This window comes from Mesoplodon densirostris, chromosome 6 (genome assembly GCF_025265405.1).
Source record: "Mesoplodon densirostris isolate mMesDen1 chromosome 6, mMesDen1 primary haplotype, whole genome shotgun sequence".
In the NCBI taxonomy this organism is placed as follows: domain Eukaryota; kingdom Metazoa; phylum Chordata; class Mammalia; order Artiodactyla; family Ziphiidae; genus Mesoplodon; species Mesoplodon densirostris.
The window spans coordinates 51,188,084-51,214,503 of record NC_082666.1 but is presented as its reverse complement, the minus strand read 5'-3'; the positions used below and the strand labels follow the sequence as shown (position 1 = coordinate 51,214,503).

Genomic DNA, 26,420 nt, shown 5'->3' with positions numbered 1-26,420 from the left:
AAGAATGGTTCAAAAGAAACGGCAGTTAGGGAAGAAAGGAATGCAGGAAGAAGGGAGAGGGGTGTTAAGGAAAAATGCCTGATATTATTTCTTCTACAGGGAGATGCAGGATCCTCCAAAACGGAATCACTCCAAGTTGTCTGCCAGCCAACACACAGTGAACTTTTATGTGCAGTGAGCTGTTTTAAATTTGAGGGTTCTCTGCACACACAAAAGTAAGCATTGGATAATTGACCCAAAGCAATGAACCAATAAAAGAGTTCTTTATTTTAAATTCATATCTGAAAAATATTTAATTTTCTTTTATCCCCAAGGAACAAAAAATCATAGTCTCTTAAAACTCCCTGAATGATCAAGTGAAGGAAATGGGAAGGGATATACACAGGCTTTAGAAATGCTGTGCATAACGCATGCATAGTTCTCCAAATTTTTGTTGGATAACACTATAGAAATGTCATTATCCCCAAGTGTGATCACTGAAGGCACATGGAAATGATATGTGTCTTTAAATTTCTATGATCTAAACATCTGTTCTGTTGCAAATATTTTCTAGGCAGAAGCGTTGGTCATCATAGCATCTAGTGTATTAATGAGCCTAAAAATGAATGAAATTAGATCTGTACACTTGACTTCAACCACAAAATTAAATGTCTGTACAAGACAGTTGTAATTGACAAAAGGTAGGGCAGATACAGCTTTCTGAATTTTTTTGTTATAGGATCTAACTCAGAGAACTTTTAAATTCAGGGCTTTGAGAGACTGTGGTTAACTGTTAAACACATAAACCAGGCTGGCTGTCAAAGACACGGCTTACATGTCACCAGGCTCCCACCACACTTCCAAAGCAGACATCACCAACTGACCGCAGTGCTCATTTCCACTTAAGCCAGAGTCCCAGAATTTTCTCAACACAGTAGAACAAACAGCCATAGCCAACAGGGAAACACAAAGAATCCCACTTACCATTTCTCTATTAAACTACCCTGGTACTCATGCTTGCTTATTCAGTAGCTGGAATTTCCATAGTTCTGTTATTTAGGAAGTTCATTAATTATGAACTTACTAAATTTATAATGAAGAACCACATGCATCAGTTACAAATGGCTCTAAAAATGTGCAGAATGCCTGGGACATTCATTTCCTCTGATTCTCAAGAATATACAGCTGGGCTCTGAGGCTCCCCAAACACTTCAATTATCTACCCTAGCACTTTGCATAACATCTCACCCAACCCCACCTCTACAACTGAAGTAAAAATAACATCAAGTAAGAGAGAGTAATCTTTTCTTACATTTTCCAGCTCAGAAATGGATTTCTTTTCCTCTGTTCAAGACATAGTCCCTGACCTCTCCGATTTCATATCCTCCCCGAAATAAAACCCGCATGGCTGGTCTAGGATGAGACACTATGATTATGAGTCTTATAGGATTACTCAGCCTCCTCCACCCCAAAAGGTAAAGATTGATATCTTAACAATCTCATTTAATTCAAGGCTTTCCTTGCATTGAACCACAGCACGTTTAGAGCTAATATATGCATTAGAAAGCAATAACCAAATAAATGAAAATCAATAGGGTCTCCACTGATTATTATGTAAAGCAATACATTACAAGGGAATAAACCAATAACGCTTCAATATTTTGAATTTTCACTAATTCTGAGTGATTACATCCTCTCCTTGCTCTGATGAGTATAAGTGTGTAAAATTTGACTACATCCCTTTTCTTGTTAAAATACACTTTTTAAAAAGTTTATAGAACCCTCAGAAGAAAATAATAATAATAGAAGCCTCGTGCTGAGAATTGCTTTTATGACCAGATATTTTGTAATTTATAATTTACAGTAATTCTTTATGTGCAGGTAAGGGCCTCCAAAATACTTGATATTTCATGAAGTTAACTTGTTCTTTTAGAGCAGTTTAAATGTTTTCCCAGCAAGTGTACTTTACACCAGAGTTTCTCAAACTCAGCACCATTCACATTTGGGGCAGGATAACTGTAGCGAGAGGCTGTCCTGTGCATTGTGTGGACCATTTGGCAGAACCTACTCACTAAATGCCAGAGAAGCCTCCCAGATGTGACAACCGAAAATGTCTCTAGACATTGCTAACTGTCCCCTGGGGTGCAGAATCACTCCCAGTTGAGAACTCCTGCTTTAGGGTATCCATCTATTGCTTACTAACCTCTCCCGTTTTTTGATAGATGATCCAAAGATAAATTTTATGGCATACCTCCTCCCTATTCAAAAGATTACCCTCCTGGATTAGCTGAGTACAAAGCAAAGCAATTTGACATTCAATCACACAGCATCCCTGGGAGGAGTTCATGTGTTATCTTCAATTCATTGTTGAGAAACAGAGTCCAAAGTCATACAGTGAGACAGGGACATGAGGTGTCTCCTGAAATGTATTCCCTTCCCATCCTCCCTCCCAGTATGGGCAGAGGGATCATCACCTCATCTATTGCCTTCTTTCCTGGGGGAGGCAAAATTTGCACTGGAGGATTTAATAGTTCAGAGCAAGAACTAACAACAGCAATCAAGTCCTAGGCAATTTGGGGCAAGTTATCTCAGCTCTGAGAGCCTCAGTTTTCCTGTTCATAAAAACAAAGATAGTAATTCCGAGTTCTCAAAGCTGTTGCTCAGAATTGAAGAAAATAGTGCACATAAAGCATTTAGCACAGAATCTAGTATATAGGTGTGCATAACAAAAGCTAGGTCTTTCATTCCCTATTCATGAGGAATCTCAAACCAAGGCCACCACATGGTCCCATTTGGAAGCCACGATGGAGACCAGAAGAGCTGGGTGCAAGGGCACATGTGCCCCCCTCCACGGATTTGGATGAATTGGGGAGGCTCAACATGCCTGGGAGGCAGAAGACAACTCTGAAGCAGAAATACTCACTGTGTAACACTGCCAAGTCTTTCTACAAATAAATAATTGCGTGTCACTAAATGCTCCGAGGACTTTTTAAAGTCATGTACAATCTGAATTAAGGAAAAGAGACATCTCACATAAAATTTCTCTTATTTTCACCTCGCCATCCCCATCCCCATCCCTGATGCCAGTAGGTTGAACTGCATGGAAATTGCTGATATTCAACTATTTTTTATCTGTCAAATGGCACTTTCTTAGGGAACAGTCTAAATGTGTGGAGCGGGGGAACACACTATTTCCAATACCTAAAATGTAAGGTTCTCAAGTGGAGGTCAAAGAACTCATTCTTGGTTATGTTTGGAAAATTCCGAAGAAGCCAAGCCCACGTGAGGTGTACTATTATTACGGGTGAACGTTCTATTCTTCACCTTTCTTTCATCAACACAAGAGGCTAATTTACAGAGCTTTCAAAAGACCCTCCAATAAAAGAGGCAGGTGCTTGATCCCAAATCCCAGCAGGGCTCTGAATTAATCAGAGGAAGAAGGGAGAACTCACCTGAAACTAATACTAGGCTATGACATAAAAGAGATGGCATATGTATGCCATCCTAGGGCAGGGAAGGGGTCACACGGCACAAAACGGCAGGCAGAAATGCAGTTCAGACCATTGTGGGTTTGGGGTTAGTGAGCATCCCATCCTCCAGCTCACCCCTACCTGGCTGCCACTAAGGAGCAGAAAGTGCTGGAAAGAAGGATTAGAGCTCCAGGGAGTTGGCTGAAGGAGGCAAGTCACCGGATGGTTGTTTGAGAGTACTGCATATGCCGACGGTACCATGACTGATGTGGTCTGGAGACCCTTCCAGTAATACAAACCTTGAGAACTGTCTTGTACACCTCTCTGAACTCTTCCACCAGTCAGAAGGACAGAGTGACAGAAATTCAAGCCTGTACATTCCATCCTAATCCCTTTTCCAAGCCTCACTCCCTTACCTGACTGCCCTCAGATCTTCACCTTGATCTCGTATCAGGATCTGAAACTGAGTATGTCCCTAGGTGAAATCATGCCCTCCTGCCCATTCCTGCTCCTGTATCATCTATCTTGATCAGTGCTATCACTGCTGACTCCACCTCTAAAGAGGAAAATTTTCAAATCGAGCTCCAGGTTCTTTTTCATTCTCTGCACACATTTAAATAATTTTGCTCCCAAGCGTGGCTTAGGCTCAGCCGCGTCTCTGGCTCCCGGAGCCACCACCCTGCATCACGTACTTATGGCTCACCTGGACAACTGCGGCTGCCTCCTGCCCGCCCTCTTCATCTTCCCTCACACCAGCCTCTGCTCCAAACTGCCTCGAGTCCTCGTCCCCAAAAATGATCCTTAAAAAATTCACATTGGGGGCTTCCCTGGTGGCGCAGTGGTTGAGAGTCCGCCTGCTAATGCAGGGGACACGGGTTCGAGCCCTGGTCTGGGAAGATCCCACATGCCGCGGAGCAACTAGGCCCGTGAGCCACAACCACTGAGCCTCCGCGACTGGAGCCTGTGCTCCGCAAGGAGAGGCCGCGATAGTGAGAGGCCCGCGCACAGCGATGAAGAGTGGCCCCCGCTTGCCACAACTAGAGAAAGCCCTCGCACAGAAATGAAGACCGAACACAGCCAAAAATTAATTAATTAATTGATTAATTAAAAAGCCAAGCATTTGAAGCCCTTTAAAAAAAAAAAAACATTCACATTGGTTGCATGTTGTCCACAACACGTTTCCTTGGCTTTTTTTTCCTTTTTTTTTTTGGCTGCTCCACACGGCATGTGGGATCTTAGTTACAGGGGTCAAACCCATGCCCCCTGCAGTGGAAACGCAGAGTCCTAACCACTGGACCTCCAGGGAATTCCTGTTTCCTTGGCTTTTAATTAAATGAGAATAATACATAGAGATGATGACTTTTGTCTCTGGTAGAGAATAATGAATAATACTTATGATAATTATCAATTACAGGGCTTCTCTGGTGGCGCAGTGGTTGAGAGTCTGCCTGCCGATGCAGGGGACACGGGTTCGTGCCCTGGTCCGGGAGGATCCCACATGCCGCGGAGCGGCTGGGCCCGAGAGCCATGGCCGCTGAGCCTGTGCGTCCGGAGCCTGTGCTCCGCAACGGGAGAGGCCACAACAGCGAGAGGCCCGTGTACCGCAAAAAAAGAAATAATAATAATAATAATAATTATTATTATTATTATTATCAATTACATTGTTAACTGTAGACACAGATATTCAAAATCTGGCCCCAACCTAATCTTATTACTGCTGCTCACCCAAAACATTCACTTCCCCAACTGTACTGACTTCTAGTTCCATGAACTCAACAGACCAGTTTTCAACGCCGTGACTTTGCACATTCTGTTCCTTCAGCCTGGAGTGCCTGCCTCCCTCTCCCCTTTCTTCCTGAAATGCCAGGCAAATAGTTACTCACCTTTCAAGACTCAGCTCAAAAATCACCTCCAAGGTGAAACCTTCTCCAAAATCCTCAAGTGAAATTAGTCATTCCCTTTTCAGAGGAACACTTCCATGTCTCTGCTATAGTAACCCCCATATTTTACAGTGATGTATTGGTTTGCTGTTCTCTCCATGGTACAGTGAACACCCCAGGAACAGGTGCTGTGCTGCTCATCTTCATCTACCCAGGACCTTCTTCAGAGCCTGAGTTTGAGAAGGTCCATGGGATGGTGGGTGACAGAGATGGCCAGTGGCCTGAGCATAATGATGGTTCTTCTAGTGGTACATTAACTGTAGAAAGACAATTACTTAAAGGGGGCAGCTCTTCTTGTATGCTTTCTATTCCCTCTTTCAGTGTTTCTTTAAGGATAGAATAACATGAAATTATCTAGCTTAGCCTTCTGTGGAGAGGGCAGAGGTATCTGAGGCCTAGAAGTAGGACTTCACGGGGTTCCTCTGTTCCCTTTAGCTGTGATTCAAATTACCTGCTTTGAGAACTTCTGTGTGTGTGTGTTCTGTTTTTTTTTTTGGCGGTACGCGGGCCTCTCACTGTTGTGGCCTCTCCCGTTGCGGAGCACAGGCTCCGGACACGCAGGCTCAGCGGCCATGGCTCACGGGCCCAGCCGCTCCACGGCATGTGGGATCTTCCCGGACCGGGGCACAAACCCGTGTCCCCTGCATCGGCAGGCGGACTCTCAACCACTGTGCCACCAGGGAAGCCCCGAGAACTTGTGTTTTGATCTGTCCATTACAAGGAACAGAAACCTATTCAAGCTACTTAAGTAAATGAGGGACTTACTGTGTTATAACATGGAGCCCAAGAACAGGTGATGAAGCACAGGGATGGAACTGGGCCAGGGAACTGAAGGGTGGGGACTGGGTGCTCTTCTTACCTCACTTCTCTGCCTCACTCTAGTCCCTGGAGTCATTTTCTTTCTAGTCCCCTCTGAGACTTGACTCCTTCTTCATTTGACATGCACGTGAGCCCCAAACGGCAGTTTTAGGCTGGCCCCGCGTGAGTTTTCAACTCAAGGGCTCTAACACCTTTCCTCTGAGCTTCAGTGCTATTAAATTAATTAAACAAGAGGCCATTAGACTGAGGTGGCATTAATGCCTCAATAGCCTACATAAGCAAACCAAAACCTAATCGTGAAATGCCTCAGTGTTAAGGAAGCAAAACCTAAGGACAGCCAGTCACAAACAGCCAACGAGGTTTCCCAAATAAGGCAATCACTTAAGCTACAGCCAATCAAATAACTACCTTGCTTTGCTTCTGTCTCTTCTTTCCCCCCGGGCCCTGTTGATGGAGTGCTTTTAGCCACTTTCAGTTTTGCCCTCCCTGATTGGAATCGATTTTTGGTCAAATAAACTCTTATGATTTTTTAGTATACCTCAGTTTATCTTTTAACAGCATGAAGTCGTGAGAGTGGGGCTCGAGTTGGCCCGGCTCTCCTTTTGGGTGGCACACAAGTCACACAGCACAGGCCAACCTATTGGTGGGCCTGGCTCAGGTCAGGTGTCCATCCTGGTCCAATCATCTGTGTCAAGGAGGGATGGGAGTCACATGGGCAGATGCCCTCTCATCTGGGGCTGTGAGCAGGGATGGATGATCTGAGAAGGGTCGCAGGCATTATAGCCGTCTCCAAAGGTATATATCTGCAGGCCCCCTCTTGCCCTACACCTTTCTGTCTCATCCCTCATCCTCAATACCTCTGCCAGCCTGCTGTCTACTAGCACCCACAGTGCCAAACAGAGCACAGTTAGGTGCCAAAAGTTAAATCCTCTTAGTACAATAATGAGGAATTAAAACCATTAAAGGAACATCAAAGCAAGGAAAGCAAAAGAAAAACATACTGGTAAGCCAAAAGTTAAAAACGCATGTTGAATTTAGCAATCTATCTCTTATCTGATAGCAGATTTTGAAACATGGCAACCACAATGATTCTGGGGGCTAAACTTTATTCCATCTGTCCTCCACGTAACAGGTGGGCATTATGCTCTACCGCCCCCCTCCAATGGCCTGGCACACAATGTACAGTATTTCTATACCATAGAGAATGCAGCACAAAAACTAGAGTCAGACAGACTGAATTCTGCCACTTCTCTGTGAGCAAGAGAAAATCACCTAACCTCTTTATGTCAGTATCCCAATCTATAAAATGGATATAATAAAACCTACTTTGCAGGGTTCTTTTGAATATTAATGTTGAGACTTAAAAGTACATCTTCCTATGCTTAGTGTATAGGGAACAATCAATAAATAGTATTATGGTGAATCATACGAAGTTGACATTTTGGTAGATCAAACTGATATTATATGCTACCTCTCTCAGAGGACTTGTGATTTTTCATAATTATTGTGTAATGGTATGTTTCCAACATTAAACTACGAGCTCTTTGAGAGCATGGACTCTGCCCATCTCACTTCCCACATAAGCACTTCCCAGACAGTAGGTGTTTCCTCTCTATTTTTCTAATGAATGAATATTGGTGACGATTGTAAGGATGACAATGCTCAAGATACCTCTTCTAGACTGCCTCTATCTGGGACAATATAGTTCTTTATTCCATTGCCTGGCAAACAGGAGGGACACAATAAATGTTTATTAAAGGAATGAATGGGCAAACAAGCAAATGAATTTCAAGCCTAAATATAGAAAGTCCAAAGAGACTATCAATCAAGTAAAACTGCTATGAAGCAGGGTGCTGGTCGTGGCCGTCACAAAATACCAAGTGCCTTGCCTTCCTTTCCACCGTTCCAGCAGGCTCTTTGGTGCTGTGGAGACACCATCAGCGTTCACTTAGTCCCCTGGGCCTCCAGGCAGTGAGAGAGGCAAAGTGCTGAGCTGCAGCCTGACAAGCCAGGAAAGTTTAGGACTGTGGTGTGCAGCTTCCAGAAGCCTGCTGGCTTTAGTCTGCCCAGAGACAGCCAACGGCTCGCAGTTGTGCGATAAGCCTTTGTAGACATTGGAAAGACCCCCAGCCCCTCCACCCAGGCACTCTGTGTGGCTCATGCTACTTAAGGCAGTTTTTTGTCCGAAGAACATGCTTAGCTGATTCCCTGTACCTCTCATCAAACATTTAATCTTCTCTAGAGGAAAACAGATTAGAAGGGAGAATAGTCCGGGAAGAAAAACAAAAGAAAAGAACTGGTATGTGGCCCTAGTGACAACCAGGAGAGCAAGAAGGAGCCTGGATTGATTGAGAAGAAAGGAAGGAAGGAAGGGAAGGAGGAAAAGGAAAAGAAAAGAAAAGAAAAGAAAGGAAAGGGAAAAAAGGGAAGGAGAGGAAAAGAAAAAGAAGAGAGAAGAAAAGAAAAAAGAAAACTAGTTACAGTGAAAATAGAAGACTTCACCCAGCCATACATCCACCTTTAAAATGTCAAGTTATATCTCTGGATTTTAGAATGAAGTCACTTTTAGAAGAGAGGAATGGTCTTCCTGGTTTTGACAACAAATAAAGGAGGAACAACATATGAAAGGTAGAATGTAGTTACATTTGGAAGAAAATCGGTCACTTTCAATTACTTAAACTTCAGGAAACCACAAATACACAAGCGTGGGGAGAAGGCAAGAAGAAAAGAATAGCCAAGGTCCACAAAGACAAATACACCAACGTTATCTCGAAGGTTCTCCGACACGCTTACTGCCTGGCCCGCACTTGTGTCATCTGGCAGGTCTAGGGAAGACAGAAGTGCCCGGCATTTCACATCTGAGATTAGAAGAAAGTCTAGAGCAGAACATCAGGGAACCCTGCCCAGATGAGGTTAAGGATTGTTGCCGTTTCTCAGGATTCGGGAGCTGGTCTTTTCAGCTCAAGCTCCTGTTAACAGAAGCGTTACCACAGGATTATAATGATCGGTTTTGTTTGGTTATAAAGAGGGTCTGAGTCGTCCATCAAAGGAATAGGACACAACTCCCTGAGAGGTGTGGAGTGACTCACGCTCCCGTCTCACTGGAATTCCAGTGGTCCATGGATGCAGGTCAAAGCGGGGCCCTGGAGGCCTGGAGAGCTTTGAGCTCCTGGAGGGCAGGAGGGCCAGTGTTCAACCCTGCCTTTCCCTCTTCTTGGAGAAGCGCTGGGGGTGGGGAAGGCAAGGAAGTCTTGTGCTCCCCCGGCTGCTCTCCCACCCTGGCAGACTTCCTTCAGCTCCAGAAACACTGGTCACTTTCCCCTCTCCTGCAGAGCGTGAAACCGGAAGTGCTGAGATGCACAGAATGGGGACTGACTTGGCAAGGGGAATGTGGGGAAGGGCCTCAGGGACTATCTCTGACAAGACACTGGGATCCTGGGGATGCTTATCTGCTTCCAATATTGCTTCCTCTCAACTTCTTTCCTCGTCTTTTCCCCCATTCTTGGCTCTGATCCTGAAACGTGAGCTCTATATTCTTTGACAACCTGTCATACCTACTTCTGGCTCCAGGGCCCCAAGCCCTGCTGCTGCCAGCCCTAGCTGGTACCCTCGCTGAGTGCTCACAGGCCTCCCCATCTCTAGAGGCTGTTTCTGGGCATTGAGCATGGTGCCTGGAATGCCAACAGCTGACCAGTGCCCCAGGGCATCCAGGTGATCTCTGGTCAGGGTTTACACAGCAGGCTTGAGTCTGAGCCCCTGAAAGAATGTGGTAAGCACAGAGTAGGACTTGTTAACCTTCTACCCCATGACAGCTGTACAGATCAATACAGAGGTGACTCAGCCGCTGGAATAACGCATGCATCACTTCGGAAACATCCCAGCAGGCTCTAAGTTGATAAGACAGACAAACCACGCCGGTGGGTGGGTGGGTGGGGAAGCAAAAGTTCTCCTCCTCCTAAGAGAAATCTGCTTGACACTAGCCAGCATCCATTCACTAGACATGTAACAGAACAAACAGGATGTAGACTTCAGCCTGCCTGAATCCCCAGTAATCTACATTTCTGCCCCCAGATGGAGATGCATTTTCTATCAACACCTGAGCAAAAGGGAAATGCCTAGCTTTCCCCTCCTTCAGTCTACTTACTCCTGGACCTGGGATGTTAGGGTTCCATTAGCATTTGGTTACATGAAGCTGCATTTTCCCAATGTGTTATTATGCATCGTGAAAGAGCGTGGTAGCTATAGCTACAAGACCCACCGTCAATCACGGGTCATTAATCTCCACTGAGTGTTCCTCCTGCTGTAAACTCTCTGTGCCTGTTCTGGCTTAAGGTCCTGCTGCATGGGCCCATTGAGAGGATGCCTCCCGGTTCTTCTCCCTCTGTCTGGCCCCCCAGCATCATTGCCGAGGTGCGCATTTCCTCTGGGGAGCTCTGGGCTTAATGGATTTTTGCAGCACTTCCCCTTCCTTCCTGCTACAAAGCTTTGGCTTAGCACCAAAGCTGCCCAGATCCCTGAAGACATGACACCCTACCTGCCTCTTGAAACTCATCACCATGCTGCAGACAGTGCTCAGCACTGGCGTATTTATGAAGCCCCCTGCTTAGTCATTACAAGCATCTTACTACCATTTACAGAGTGCCTACTATGTGCCAGGCAGTGTGCAAGTGCTCTCTAGGCATTGCTGCATTTAATCCTCACATAACCCTGGCAGAGGGCACTATTTTTCTTCCCATATTACGGTTGAGGAAACAGGGATTTAGGTTATTAACTTCAGTCAGGTCACATAGCTAGTAAGTGATGGAGGTAGAATTCGTCCATTCATCAGATAACATTAAGCTTTTATTATGTGCCAGTCACTGTTGTAGGGACCGGGGATATATTATTGAACAAAACAGCCTAAAATTCCAGTCCTCATGGAGCTGATTTCCTGCTGGGGATTAAGCTCAAAGCTGTTTGATCCCAGAGCTGGGGTCAAGCTAGGGTTAAATTACATGACACTAGTTCAGAGGTGGTCACGACACAGAAAGAGTTGCTTTAAAAAGGTTTGATCATAACCACAATGAGATACCACTTCACACCCATCAGGATGGCTATTACCAAAAAAATGGAAAATAACGAGTGTTGGCAAGGATGTAGGGAAATTGGAACCCTTGTGCACTGTTGGTGGAAATGTAAAATGGCGCAGCCACTGTGGAAAAGAGTTTAGCAGTCCCTCAAAAAGTTAGACAGAATTATCACATGGTCCAGCAATTCCACTTCTAGGTATATACCTCAAAGAATTGAAAGCAGGTACTTGGACAGATACCTGCACACCAGATACCTGTACACAAATGTTCACAGTAGCATTATTTGCAGTAACCCAAAGGTGGAAATAACCCAAATGTCCAGCAACAGATGAATGTATAAACAAAACGTGGTATTTACATGCAATGGAATATTATTCAGCCTAAAAAAGGAATGAAATTCTGATACATGCTACAACAACATGGAGGAAGCTTGAAAACATGAGCCTAAGTGAAATATACCAGATGCAAAGGAACAAATATTAGATAATTCCACTTATATGAGGTACCTAGAATTGGCCAATTCATAGAGACAGAAAGTAGAATAGAAGTTACCAGGGGTTGAGGGGAGGGAGGAATGGGGAGTTAATGGTTAATGGGTACAGAGTTTATGTTTGGGGTGATCAAAAGTTCTGGAAGTGGATAGTGGTAATGGTTGAACCACACTGTGAATGCACGACACAGTGAATGCACTGATTTGTACACTTAAAAATAGTGAAAATGGTAATTTTTATGTTATGTATATTTTACCACAGTAAAAGAAATATCAATAGATTTTTTTAAAATTTTTGATCATAAAAGAAATCAGCCTAAGAACGAGAAGACATCAGCCAATTACTGGGGGTTCTCAGGGTCTGGAGCACATACCTATTCATTTTGTCATTTGATTTCAAAGTCAACAAACATTTCTACCCCAAGACACGTAGGAAAGAAAAGATGCCAGCTTCCCGCAAGGCCTCACTCACCTCATCCTTTATCCAGTGGGGGCCATTTCTCCCTAAACATACAGGCAGTATAGGGCAAATGTAATAAATACAGTTTGATGAAGATGATAGCAAGGGAATACTGGAAACTGGCAAATTCGAGTCATCCAGTTCAAAAGAGTTTTTAGAGGCACCTGGCTAGGCAACTGCTTAGAAAAGAGGATTTTTGAATTTCTGGAAATTCTTTCTTTTTAAGAGCACTTTTGCTCTTGTGATAAACGCATATTTTGCATCTTTCTGGAAATAAGTACAGGCAAGCTGACTACTCAGGGGTTAACACTCTGACCCCAGCTTTGCACCTCCATTGTTGCCTGGTTGGTCTCTGGGCCAGGCACATCTAGAAATAACACACAGATGTTTCCAAATCTTCCAAATTTTCTAAGGTGAACATCACTAATTTGTAACCAGGAAAGAAACATAATAGCTTCATTTTAAAAGAAAGCCTACTGGCTTGGAGGGAGGGATACTATTGCAGTGGAGAAATCCAGCTCTATCTTGGTCCCAAAGAAGGTTCAAAATTTCTAGAAAGGAGCATTTAAGTGGTGAAATCAGTGCCCTCTAATTTTTCTAGCAAAGTGCTTGTAGATTTGAACTAACCTTTTGGGATTAAACTGTGGAGATCAGAAGCCAGTGTGAGGCCTTGAATGGGCAAGGGAGCCTGGAGGAGCAGGACGGTCATCATCAGAGTACACACCGTACCTATTTTTAGACTTTTTTTTAAAAAAATTATTTATTTATTATTTTTGGCTGTGTTGGGTCTTCGTTGCTGCGTGCGGGCTTTCTCTAGTTGCGGTGAGCGGGGGCTAGTCTTCATTGTGGTGCAAGGCTTCTCATCGCGGTGGCTTCTCTTGTTGCGGAGCACGGGCTCTAGGCGCATGGGCTTCAGTAGTTGTGGCACGTGGGCTCAGCAGTTGTGGCTTGCAGGCTATAGAGCGCAGGCTCAGTAGTTGTGGCACACGGGCTTTGTTGCTCCGTGGCATGTGGGATCTTCCCAGACCAGGGATTGAACCCATTTCCCCTGCATTGGCAGGCAGATTCTTAACCACTGTGCCACCAAGGAAGTCCTTATTTTTAGACTTTTAAAATGTCTGTGTATACTTCCTCACTGATCGACCTCAGGATTTGGCAGAGTCTTTTGAAAGTTTGAAACCATGCCAGTTGTATTAAATGAACCCACAGGAGGAGCCTTGCTCACACTTGAGGTGTGACAAATATAAGTCAGTAAGTAAGTAAAGGAGAAGGATGAAAAGGCAGAGTACAGGGGAGTTTCAGGGCAGTGAAACTATTTTGTTTGCTACTGTAATGGTAGATACACGGCACTATGCATTTATCAAAAATCATAGAACTATAACATAGTGAACCCCAATGTAAACTATTGACTTTAATTAACAATAACAAATCAATTTTGGTTCATCAATTGTAATGAATGTAGCACACTAATCCGGATATTAACAATGGGAGAAATTGTGAGGCAGGTAAAGTGTCAGACTAGAACGCCCTGTATTATCTGCTTAATTTTCTGTGAGCCTAAAACTGCTCTAAAAAATAAAGTGTTATTAATTAAGGGGGGGGGAAAGGCTGCCTATTAGCCCCAAGTAATTTATTATTCATGGTGTTTTATGCAATCTAACAAAGTAAAATGAAACAATTCAGATAGTATGTGGCAGGATACTATGGAGTAAAGGTTATGGAAAAAAGTCAGCTTTGCCTTGAAATCTTCCCTTTTGATTAAAAATAAATAAAAACAAATAAAACCAAGGAGGAGCAGAACCCTTATCCATGTCTAGTAACTCAGAATCCCAGGGAGCAGACACAGGCTGCTTGGCCAGGTTCCTTTCCTCACGTTTTCCAAAGCAACATTTTAAAAACTCCTACTTAACGTCTAATAAGTGAGGGGATGGCTTCCTGATGAATCCTCCATCTTCCCAGAATCAAAAGCATTATGACCACACAACAACCCCTTCTTGACATGTATTCTTTTTCTATACTTCAGTGCCATGTGGAAACGTTCAGCACCACGAGTCAATTTTCTTTTTGTTTCTACAGCTTTTAGGGCTTCTTTCCTTTCCTTTCCTTCTTTCCTTTCCTCTAAGTTCAAGTACCAACTTCCACTTTCCCCAGAGCAAGTCTTATGGACTTACAGCCATTAATCAAAAAGGAAGGCAAAGTTTTTACTTCTGTCATAGGAGGAGAATGAGAACGATCAGTCCTGAGGGCTAATGCAGCATCACCTCAGGATAAAAGTGAGGGTTACAGCCATCCTGCTTTAAACAGAAACAGTAACCCTGGCAGGTTACCTTAGCTTATTACAGCCATACACTAAGTCATTAGCCTGCAGCTGTCTATTCCTTAGTTACATTCTGAGGACCCACATACAGCCCATTGGTATATATCCTCTATGGCAGGCCTACTTTTTGGGAAATCACCCCTCTATGGCTACAGTTGATTGAACCACGTACAACAAAGAATGTTGCTCACAACCCAGCTCAATAAGTCATTAGCCACTGACTGCAGTCACTAACCTATAGTGCACCCTAAAAGGAATTCAGGATGAAAAACAGGATGAGGTACTCTTGTGCTTTGGAAAAATAGACCCCTTAGATAGGTATATGTATATCTCAGGAAGAAATTTTTTTAATAAATTTATTTTATTTATTTACTGTTGACTATGTTGGGTCTTTGTTGCTGTGTTGCTCTAGTTGTGGCAAGCGGGGGCTACTCTTCATTGTGGTACGCAGGCTTCTCACTGCGGTGGCTTCTCTTGTTGTGGGCACGGGCTTCAGTAGTTGTAGCTCGAGGGCTCTAGAGTGCAGGCTAGTAGTTGTGGTGCACCAGCTTAGATGTTCCACGGCATGTGCGATCTTCCCAGTCCAGGGCTCGAACCCATGTTCCCCGCAGGGGCAGGCAGATTCTTTTTTATTATTTATTTTTATTTTTATTTCACATCTTTATTGGAGTATAATTGCTTTACAATGGTGTGTTAGTTTCTGCTTTATAACAAAGTGAATCAGTTATACATATACATATGTTCCCATCTCTCTTCCCTCTTGCATCTCCCTCCCTCCCTCCCTCCCTATCCCACCCCTCTAGGTGGTCACAAAGCATGGAGCTGATCTCCCTGTGCTATACGGCTGCTTTCCACTAGCTATCTATTTTACATTTGGTAGTGTATGTATGTCCATGCCACTCTCTCACTTCGTCCCAGCTTACCCTTCCCCCTCCCTGTGTCGTCAAGTCCATTCTCTAGTAGGTCTAGTCTTTATTCCCATCTTGCCCCTAGGTTCTTTATGACCTTTTTTTTTTAGATTCCATATATATGTGTTAGCATACGGTATTTGTTTTTCTCTTTCTGTCTTACTTTGCTCTGTAGGACAGACTCTAGGTCCATCCACCTCACTACAAATAACTCAATTTCGTTTCTTTTTATGGCTGAGTAATATTCCATTGTATATATGTGCCACATCTTCTTTATCCATTCATCTGTCCATGGATGCGCAGGTTGCTTCCATGCCCTGGCTATTGTAAATAGAGCTGCAATGAACATTGTGGTACATGACTCTATTTGAATTATGGTTTTCTCAGGGCATATGCCCAGTAGTGGGATTGCTGGGTCGTATGGTAGTTCTATTTTTAGTTTTATGAGGAAACCTCCATACTGTTCCCCATAGGGGCTCTGTCAATTTACATTCCCACCAACAGTGCAAGACAGTTCCCTTTTCTCCACACCCTCTCCAGCATTTATTGTTTGTAGATTTTTTGATGATGGCCATTCTGACTGGTGTGAGATGATATCTCATTGTAGTTTTGATTTGCATTTCTCTAATGATTAATGATGTTGAGCATACTTTCATGTGTTTGTTAGCAATCTGTATATGTTCTTTGGAGAAATGTCTATTTAGGTCTTCTGCCCATTTTTGGATTGGGTTGTTTGTTTTTTTCTTACTGAGCTGCATGAGCTGCCTGTAAATTTTGGAGATTAATCCTTTGTCAGTTGCTTGATTTGCAAATATTCTCTCCCATTCTGAGGGTTGTCTTTTCGTCTTGTTTATGGTTTCCTTTGCTGTGCAAAAGCTTTTAGGTTTCATTAGCTTCCATTTCTTTATTTTTGTTTTTATTTCCATTTCTCTAGGAGGTGGGTCAAAAAGGATCTTGCTGTGATTTATGTCATACAGGGTTCTGCTTATGTTTTCCTCTAAGAGTTTGATAGTGTTTGGCCTTACATTCAGGTCTTTAATCCATTTTGAGTTTATTTTTGTGTATGGTGTTAGGGAGTGTTCTAATTTCATTCTTTTACATGTAGCTGTCTAGTTTTCCCAGCACCACTTATTGAAGAGGCTGTCTTTTCTCCATTGTATATTCTTTCCTCCTTTGTCATAGATTAGGTGGCCATAAGTGCGTGGGTTTATCTCTGGGCTTTCTATCCTGTTCCACTGATCTATACTTCTGATTTTGTGCCAGTACCATACTGTCTTGACTACTGTAGCTTTGTAGTATACTCTGAAGTCAGGGAGCCTGATTCCTCCAGCTCCGTTTTTCTTTCTCAAGATTGCTTTGGATATTCGGGGTCTTTTGTGTTTCCATACAAATTGTGCAATATTTTGTTCTAGTTCTGTGAAAAATGCCAGTAGTAGTTTGATAGGGATTGCATTGAATCTGTAGATTGCTTTGGGTAGTATAGTCATTTTCACAATGTTGATTATTCCAATCCAAGAACGTGGTATATCTCTCCATCTATTCGTATCATCTTTAGTTTCTTTCATCAGTGTCTTATAATTTTCTGCATACAGGTCTTTTGTCTCCTTAGGTAGGTTTATTCCTAGGTATTTTATTCTTTTTGTTGCAATGGTAAATGGAAGTGCTTCCTTAATTTCCCTTTCAGATTTTTCATCATTAGTGTATAGGAATGAAAGAGATTTCTGTCCATTAATTTTGTATCCTGCTACTTTACCAAATTCATTGATTAGCTCTAGTAGTTTTCTGGTAGCATCTTTAGGATTCTCTATGTATAGTATCATGTCAACTGCAAACAGTGACAGCTTTCCTTCTTCTTTTCCTGTTTGGATTCCTTTTAATTCTTTTTCCTCCCTGACTGCTGTGGCTAAAACTTCCAAAACTATGTTGAATAATAGTGGTGAGAGTGGGCAACCTTGTCTTGTTCCTGATCTTAGTGGAAATGGTTTCAGGTTTTCACCATTGAGGGCGATGTTGGCTGTGGGTTTGTCATATATGGCCTTTATTATGTTGAGAAAAGTTCACTCTATGCCTACTTTCTGCAGGGTTTTTATCATAAATGGGTGTTGAATTTTGTCAAAAGCTTTCTCTGCATCTATTGAGATGATCATATGGTTTTCCTCCTTCAATTTGTTAATATGGTGTATCACGCTGATTGATTTGCATATATTGAAGAATCCTTGCATTCCTGGGAGAAAACCCACTTGATCATAGTGTATGATCCTTTTAATGTGCTGTTGGATTCTGTTTGCTAGTATTTTGTTGAGGATTTTTGCATCTATGTTCATCAGTGATATTGGCCTGTAGTTTTCTTTCTGTGACATCCTTGCCTGGTTTTGGTATCAAGGTGATGGTGGCCTCGTAGAATGAGTTTGGGAGTGTTCCTCCCTCTGCTATATTTTGGAAGAGTTTGAGAAGGATAGGTGTTAGCTCTTCTCTAAGTCTTTGACAGAATTCGCCTGTGAAGCCATCTGGTCCTGGGCTTTTGTTTCTTAGAAGAGTTTTAATCACAGTTTCAATTTCAGTGGTTCTGACTGGTCTGTTTATATTTTCTGTTTCTTCCTGGTTCACTCTTGGAAGGTTGTGCATTTCTAAAAATTTGTCCATTTCTTCCAGGTTGTCCATTTTATTGGCATAGAGTTGCTTGTAGTAATCTCTCATGATCCTTTGTATTTCTGCAGTGTCAGTGGTTACTTCTCCTTTTTCATTTCTAATTTTATTGATTTGAGTCTTCTCCCTTTTTTTCTTGATGAGTCTGGCGAATGGTTTATCAATTTTATTTATCTTCTCAAAGAACCAGCTTTTAGTTTTATTGATCTTTGCTCTCATTTCCTTCTTTTTCATTTATTTCTGATCTGATATTTATGATTTCTTTCCTTCTGCTAACTTTGGGGTTTGTTTGTTTTTCTTTCTCTAATTGCTTTAGGTGTAAGGTTAGGTTGTTTGAGATGTTTCTTCTTTCTTAAGGTAGGATTGTATCGCTATAAACTTCCCTCCTAGAACTGTTTTTGCTGCATCCCATAGGTTTTGGGTTGTCGTGTTTTCATTGTCATTTGTTTCTAGGTATTTTTTGATTTCCTCTTTGATTTCTTCAATGATCTCTTGGTTATTATTAGTGTATTGTTTAGCCTCCATGTGTTTGTATTTTTTACAGACTTTTTCCTGTAATTGATATCTAAGGTCTCATAGCATTGTGGTCAGAAAAGATACTTAATACGATTTCAATTTTCTTAAATTTACCAAGGCTTGATTTGTGATCCAAGATATGATCTATCCTGGAGAATGTTCCATGAGCACTTGAGAAGAAAGTGTATTCTGTTATTTTTGGATGGAATGTCCTATAAATATCAGTTAAGTCCATCTTGTCTAATGTGTCATTTAAAGCTTGTGTTTCCTTATGTATTTTTATTTTGGATGATCTGTCCATTGGTGAAAGTGGGATGTTAAAGTCCCCTACTATGGTTGTATCACTGTCGAATTCCCCTTTTATGGCTGTTGGTATTTGCCGTATGTATTGAGGTGCTCCTATGTTGGGTGCATAAATATTTACAATTGTTATATCTTCTTCTTGGATCAATCCCTTGATCATTATGTAGTGTCCTTCTTTATCTCTTGTACTAGTCTTTGTTTTAAAGTCTATTTTGTCTGATATGAGAATTGCTACTCCAGCTTTCTTTTGATTTCCATTTGCATGGAATATCTTTTTCCATCCCCTCACTTTCAGTCTGTATGTGTCCCTAGGTCTGAAGTGGGTCTCTTGTAGACAGCATATATACGGATCTTGTTTTTGTATCCATTCAGCCAGTCTATGTCTTTTGGTGGGAGCATTTAATCTATTTACACTTAAGGTAAGTATCCATATGTATGTTCCTATTACCATTTTCTTAATTGTTTTGGGTTTGTTATTGTAGGTCTTTTCCTTCTCTTGTGTTTCCTGCCTAGAGAAGTTCCTTTAGCATTTATTGTAAAGTTGGTTTGGTGGTGCTGAATTCTCTTAGCTTTTGCTTGTCTGTAAAGGTTTTAATTTCTCCATCAAGGATGAATGAGATCCTTGCTGCATAGAGAAATCTCGGTTGTAGGTTTTTACCTTTCATCACTTTAAATATGTCTTGCCACTCCCTTCTGGCTTGCAGAGTTTCTGATGAAAGATCAGCTGTTAACCTTATGGGGATTCCCTTGTATGTTATTTGTTGTTTTTCCCTTGCTGCTTTTAATATTTTTTCTTTGTATTTAATTTTTGATAGTTTGATTAATACGTGTCTTGGAGTGTTTCTCCTTGGATTTATCTTGTATGGGACTCTGTGCTTCCTGGACTTGATTATCTATTGCCTTTCCCATATTAGGGAAGTTTTCAACTATAATCTCTTCAAGCATTTTCTCAGTTCCTTTCTTTTTCTCTTCTTCTTCTGGGACCACTATAATTCGAGTGTTGGTGCATTTAATGTTGTCCCAGAGGTCTCTGACACTGTCCTCAATTCTTTTCATTCTTTTTTCTTTATTCTGCTCTGCAATAGTTATTTCCACTATTTTATGTTCCAGGTCACTTATCCATTCTTCTGCCTCAGTTATTCTGCTATTGATCCCTTCTAGAGAATCTTAAATTTCATTTATTGTGTTGTTCATCATTGTTTGTTTGCTCTTTAGTTCTTGTAGGTCCTTGTTAAATGTTTCTTGTATTTTCTTCTTTCTATTTCCAAGATTTTGGATCATCTTTACTATCATTACTCTGAATTCTTTTTCAGGTAGACTGCCTATTTACTCTTCATTTGTTAGGTCTGGTGGGTTTTTACCTTGCTCTTTCATCTGCTGTGTGTTTCTCTGTCTTCTCAGTTTGTTTAACTTACTGTGTTTGGGGGTCTCCTTTTCGTAGGCTGCAGGTTCGTAGTTCCTGTTGTTTTTGGTGGCTGCCCTCAGTGGCTAAGGTTGATTCAGTGGATTGTGTAGGATTCCTGGTGGAGGGGACTAGTGCCTGTGTTCTGGTGGATGAGGCGGGATCTTGCCTTTCTGGTGGGAAGGTCCACGGCTGGTGGTGTGTTTTGGGGTGTCTGTGACCTTATTATGATTTTAGGCAGCCTCTCTGCTAATGGGTGGCGTTGTGTTCCTGTCTTGCTAGTTGTTTGGCAGGGTCCCAAATAGCAGTCAGTAGTGGGAGAAGAAGGAAATGCTGGAACAGGAGTGGAATCCTGCCTTATTTCTATTGATCCACTCCCCTGAGGCCAACAGCTCAATTGTAACTATCTTAGCACAGCAGAGAGGTAGGGGCAAAGCTAGGGTCAGTAGTCTTATCTTTGAATGTTATGGTTACCTTGGATTGGACTCATTCTCATTACTGAACTGGAACTTTTTTGCGTGTGATCTACACTGATGTAAGATTCTTATCACCTGAGAGAGACTAGAAAAGCCACGGCCTGTAAGAATTTTATCCAGGAACAATGGGAGGACCACCATACTGAATATATTTTTTTCAAGGGTGAAAAAGAATAAGGTCACATTTGGGTTACAGTATGAGTTATACTCACTAGAGAACCAGTTATGTACATGGCTTTGGTTTGTTTTAAAAAACTTACTCTTGGCTATTTTGAAGAGAATGGATTGGAGAGGGGGCAAGAGTGAAGTTGGGAGACTTAAAATTGGAGGGCACTGTAGTATTCTGGTTGAGAGATGATTACAGAAATGGCAATAAGGAGAGAGGCAGAAACCCAACACACATCGGAAGGTACAAGCAGTAGGAATGGAGGATAGATTCAAAGTGGGGGCAAGGGAGAGGGAGGCATCAAGGATTTGTCTAGGTTTCTGAGCAACTGGGGAGAAGATCTTGGCCAAACTGTGAGCTGGAGAACCCTGCAGGAGAAGCAGGTTTGGCAAAGGAAGGAGAGGGGGGCCCCCTAATAAATCCAAACTTTAGCAAGTTGCTGAGGCTATTTTAGAACAGTCTTCCGAAGAGCTTTGGTTTCTTTGAGGTGTCTCAATGAACAGAAGGCCAATGCTGGAACCTGAGATGTATTTTTAAAACTGACATATGGGTTGGCTAGAGTCAAGCTTTCATTTAGCTTGGGAGCCACAAAGTATGCTGTGACATCTCTGCACCCTGCCCTGCTCTATACATCTGGGCTGGGTTCTGATGGAGAAATACATATGATCTCTCTCACTGCTGCTTCCCAAGGGAAGGCCTTGCTTTTCAAAGCACCAAATGTGGGCTTACACTTGTCGACAGAGGCCAACATCTACAGGTACCATTTAATGGCTTCAGAGGACCTCAGAGCATGACTGGGAATAACCATCTTCCCTGGCAACAGGCAGAGAAACTGTACATTTATTTCCCAGTGTTCAGGGTAGAAACATCTGTCTAAAGCTGCAAGGTCTCGGTGGATGAAAGCAGCTGGGAACCCGTGGGGCTCATTCATCTTAACACCACATTGTTACAGATGTTTGCAGCTGCTGAGAGCCCAGTCCGACACTCATGGCCTCCATTCATCTAGGACTGGGCAGTGGGATGACCCTGAAGATTCCCCACATGAGGCAAGACCCACCTCCAGCCTCAGCAAAGCTAACATGGGGATTAGGTTTAAAACATCAGTCTTGAACAAAGGGCAGTTTTTCTTGGCTCCTGCTACTGAGGTTATACTCCCTATGGCCTTGGATTTGGTGATAAAGAACCAGTTACACATGGTGTGATTTTCAAAGTGCTGCCTCACTACTTAAATCAGCAACATAAACATGAGATGACCTAGTCGCAAGTTTTTTTCCTCCTCAATAAGTCAAATGCATGTAGGCCTTCCAAGCAGCTGTTTGTAGGAATTGCTGTTCAGATCTCCAAAATTCTGAACCAAAATGAGGGAAAACAACAACAAAAAATGTGCGAGAGAGCTTGGCTGAACAGTCCTCTAAGTATGGTTTTTAAGTCCTTTAGAATGAAAGAATTTTTATAAGACTGCTTTATGTGTACGTACAATCTGTAAAGACAAAATACCAGTTTTTTCTCAAACCTAGGCAAAAAGTGAAATTTTACCATTTGCTTTCAGAAAAATTATTAAAAATTATGACTTCCTTAATGTCAATTTCCTTGGTTTGAAAATTGCTCTAAGGTTATGAATATGTCAACATTAGGAGAAGCTGGGTGAATGGTATATGGAAACTCTAGGTACTATTTTTGCAACTTATCTGTAAGTCTAAAGTAATTTCAAATTAGAAAATAAAATTTTAAAAATTAGAACTTGGTTCCGTAGTCTCTGAATTTTCCCAACTATGACTTCTTACTCGAAAAGTGTTCTAACCCATCGGTAAATATATATTTATATATGACCATCTTTGGACGGGATCATGAAAAAATAAATGAGGTGGGCACATACATTTTATGTCAGTCTAAAGTTTGCAATAATTGACCCAACATGCCAGCAGAGCACCATCAGCTAACTGTGTAAGAAAGAGCCTCATTTTTCACCTTCAGATGGAAAAGGTCCTGGCTGATTCAAATGGATTTGGCTTTAGATCTGAAAACCACTGCATCCTCTGGGGAAAACCAAACAGATGTGTGTCTGCTTTGCTGAAGTGCTGCCTTGTTGAGAAAAATACAATTTCATCACATCTGGTTCTAAATCGCAAGATGAGTGGATTCTATCACTCATATAGATTTTAATCTTCCATTTTATGCACTTATTTATTTATTTGCACTTATTTATTTAGCTAACTCATGATGCAAATATATGATCAGATTTACTTTTCATATGCTGTCACCACTGAGTTATCTATATTTAAACTTGGTTGATATTTGGACTTGCAATATGTTTTTATCCTCTAATTATATGACAAAAATGTAGTTTGTATTAATACACTATTCTGATAGATAAAACTATTATGTAGCATATACAAGTATTATTGGATTCTGAATAAATTTAATAAACTGTACTCACAGAAAAAAAATCAAGGATTTCTATCAAGCATTAAGATTTCCCTTCATGATCCTGAAGGATCTCAAGACTTATTCTAAGTATGCTTAAGAATCAGTTAATAAGAGAAATACAGTAAGTGGCATATCAGAAAAAAAAGCTTTTCTTGGACTTGAATACAAGCAAATTTGGTGAAATGGCAATAACAGAGGGACCTCAGAGAACATTTGGTCTAATCTCCATGTTTGGGGATTTTAGGAAATTTAAATGACTGATGCTGAAAATTTGGGGCTGGGGTAGGTTACTAGATTTCTTTGACAATCTGATAAAGCTATAGATATTCTACCCAGAAAATGCATTCTTAAACACTTTGAATATAATTTGGAGGGGTTTGTAGAACCCATGGAGTATTTTTTTTCTTTATTTTTGCAAAACAAAACAAAAGACAAGCACCACCATAAATTTGTAAACGTGTTTATGACTGAATAGGCAAGGGAAAACTAAAGAAAGATATACACTAAATTGTTATCTTCAGTTACATCTGGAGTTTGGGATTGGAGTGGGTTGGAGAGAAAGAAAGAAACGTAATTTTATTGGAACTTTAGACACTGGTATTGGTTAAATTATTAGTACCAGGACATATTACTTTTGAAACACAAAAGCAGGAAATGAAGGAGTGAAGCAGGGAAGGAGGGGTGGGTGGAGGTTGCAGGGAGGGAGGGAGAGAGAGAGAGACCCTCTTTGGAATGAAATGATAAAGTTAGGTTTGAGTGATCTGATTGCAGCTCCTCTGCTGAAAGCCTTGTACCCCAGGCTCCAGGACCCAATAGCTCTTTTCCCTGGGAATTTACAAAACACCCTCTAAGCCTCTAGACTCCCTCTCAGAGTCCCCAGTGAGAAGGAAGAAGCCAGTACTTTGGACTCTCTTTACTATTAAAGAGATGGTGAAGGGAGCCATGTGTACTGAGCTCCAGCCAGGCACTTCGCATATATGATCTCCTGTGATCCTTACACAGACCCTTTGGGGAGAGAAAATAGGAAGGTCAACAGCATACATCACTGACCCAGAGCTTGACGACAATAATAATCTCATCTATTCTGGGAGGCCTTTACCATACTTGAGGGGTAACCTTGCACCCATCTTCCCCTCACAGGAACTAGAGGTATTCTCAGCTCCATTGTACAGGTGAGGAGTTGAGATTGCAGTCAAAGAGCTAGTTGAGAGCAGCAGGAATCAAGCCAATCTGTTTGCTCACACCCACTGCTCCTCTCAACACATGCTTGTTCCCCACGCAGCAGCTGGAGTGGTTCTTTTAAAAATCAAGGGAGATTACTTCACATCTCTGCTTAAAACCCTTCACGGACTCCCCATCGCCCTTAGAATAAAATTTGAAAACCTGACTGAGGCCTTAGATAATCTGACTTTCTTCAACTCTCCCCATCTCCTCACTCTAGCCACACCTTCTTGCTGTTTCTCAAACTTTCCAAGCATGGTCCCACCTCAGGGCCTGGGCACTTGCTCTCCCCCCTGCTTGGAGCGTGCTTTCCCCAATGTCCAAGGACTCTGTCTCTCATGCCATTCAGATGTTGTTCCAATATCACTTTCTCGGAGTGGCCCTTCTGCCATTATAAAGCAGCATTCTGTCACTCTCTAGTTAATTTTCTTCACAGCACTGATCACCAGCTGACATATCATAAATGTGATTACAGTGTGCCTCTCTCTTCCACTCAGCTATAAGCTCAAGGAGAGTGAGAACTTAGTCTTCATTCTTCTCTGAATATTTACTTATTTATTTATTTGGCTGCGCCAGGTCTTAGTTAAGGCACGAGGGATCTTCGTTGTCACATGCGAGATCTAGTTTTCTGACCGGGGATCGAACCCAGGCTTTTTGCATTGGGAAGCGTGGAGTCTTAACCACCGGACCACCAGGGAAGTCTCATGGGACCCTTTACTGCAGTGCTGGCACCTGGACAAATGTCCCCTCGAGCAACAGAATACAAAGAAACTGTAAGGGCGTAGAAATAACTGCACGCATGCACAGTTGGGCCAAATTATGAACAAGATACAAAAAGGCCAAAACCCAACTGCCACTTCTGAGGTGCCAGGAGCAAAAGCCGGGTACCACGCACGATCCCTGCACACAGCACCGCCAGCGGGGTGAGCAGACCACTAAGCCACCCCTCCAGTCTTACCCATTGATTCGCCCCCTCCCCACCCCCGACCGCATTTAAGGCACCAGCTTGCCCCAGCTCAGGGAGTGAGCAAGGGAACCTGTTATTTGTTTTCACTCCCTCCTGCTACAGCATGAGTCCCAATAAAGCCTTGCCTGAATTCCTCATTTGGCCTTTTATCAATTTCTATTGAGTCCAAGAACCCAGGTCGGTAACATCCCCAGTAAAAGTCAAAAAAGTGCCTGGAACCTGACAGGGGCTCAATCATCAATGCACTCATCAATATTTGCTGAGTGATTGAATGAATAAATGCATAAATCAGTGAATGAAAGCTACCTCTCCTCAGGGCAGTAAGTTACAAATGGAAAATGGTGGGACTGAATATTCAATTCAGCTTAAAAAACCTAAGCCTGAGCCTGCTCTCCAAATAGACGGCTGGCTGAGCGATTTACACTTAGCTTTCATTTCCCAACATTTCCTGAGTTCATTCATTTAATCTTTTCTGCATTAACATAAATCAAGTGCCCGCCATTTCAAGTATAAATTAAATTCAGTCCAACTCTACTACTTACTTATAGAGACTTTTACAACAGCGGTATTTGGTGAATGTGAAATATGCTGCACACTTATCTTGATGTCATTTCTCTAATTCTGCTGATATAGTCTGACCTAGGTTAAAACTGGGCACCCTGAGAAGTTAAAGATATTGGTGGAATAGAACCAAGGCATCATATTTAATCAAGACAGCTGAAGACAGATTTTATCTTTTTGTTTTCACGCTTTTGCAATATGTAGTTTTATATTTTGCCAAAAAATTCAGGGGGAGTGATGCACTTCCTAAGCTTTTTGTATGACAGTCCTTGGGAGATCAGCC

General features: G+C 42.1%; 1 protein-coding gene across 1 annotated transcript in view; it reads right to left on the bottom strand.

Moving 5' to 3' along the window:
* MOB3B (MOB kinase activator 3B) overlaps positions 1 to 26,420 on the bottom strand; it is a 124,007-nt gene that overhangs the window by 67,441 nt on the left and 30,146 nt on the right. The gene's annotated exons all lie outside the window — the stretch shown is intronic.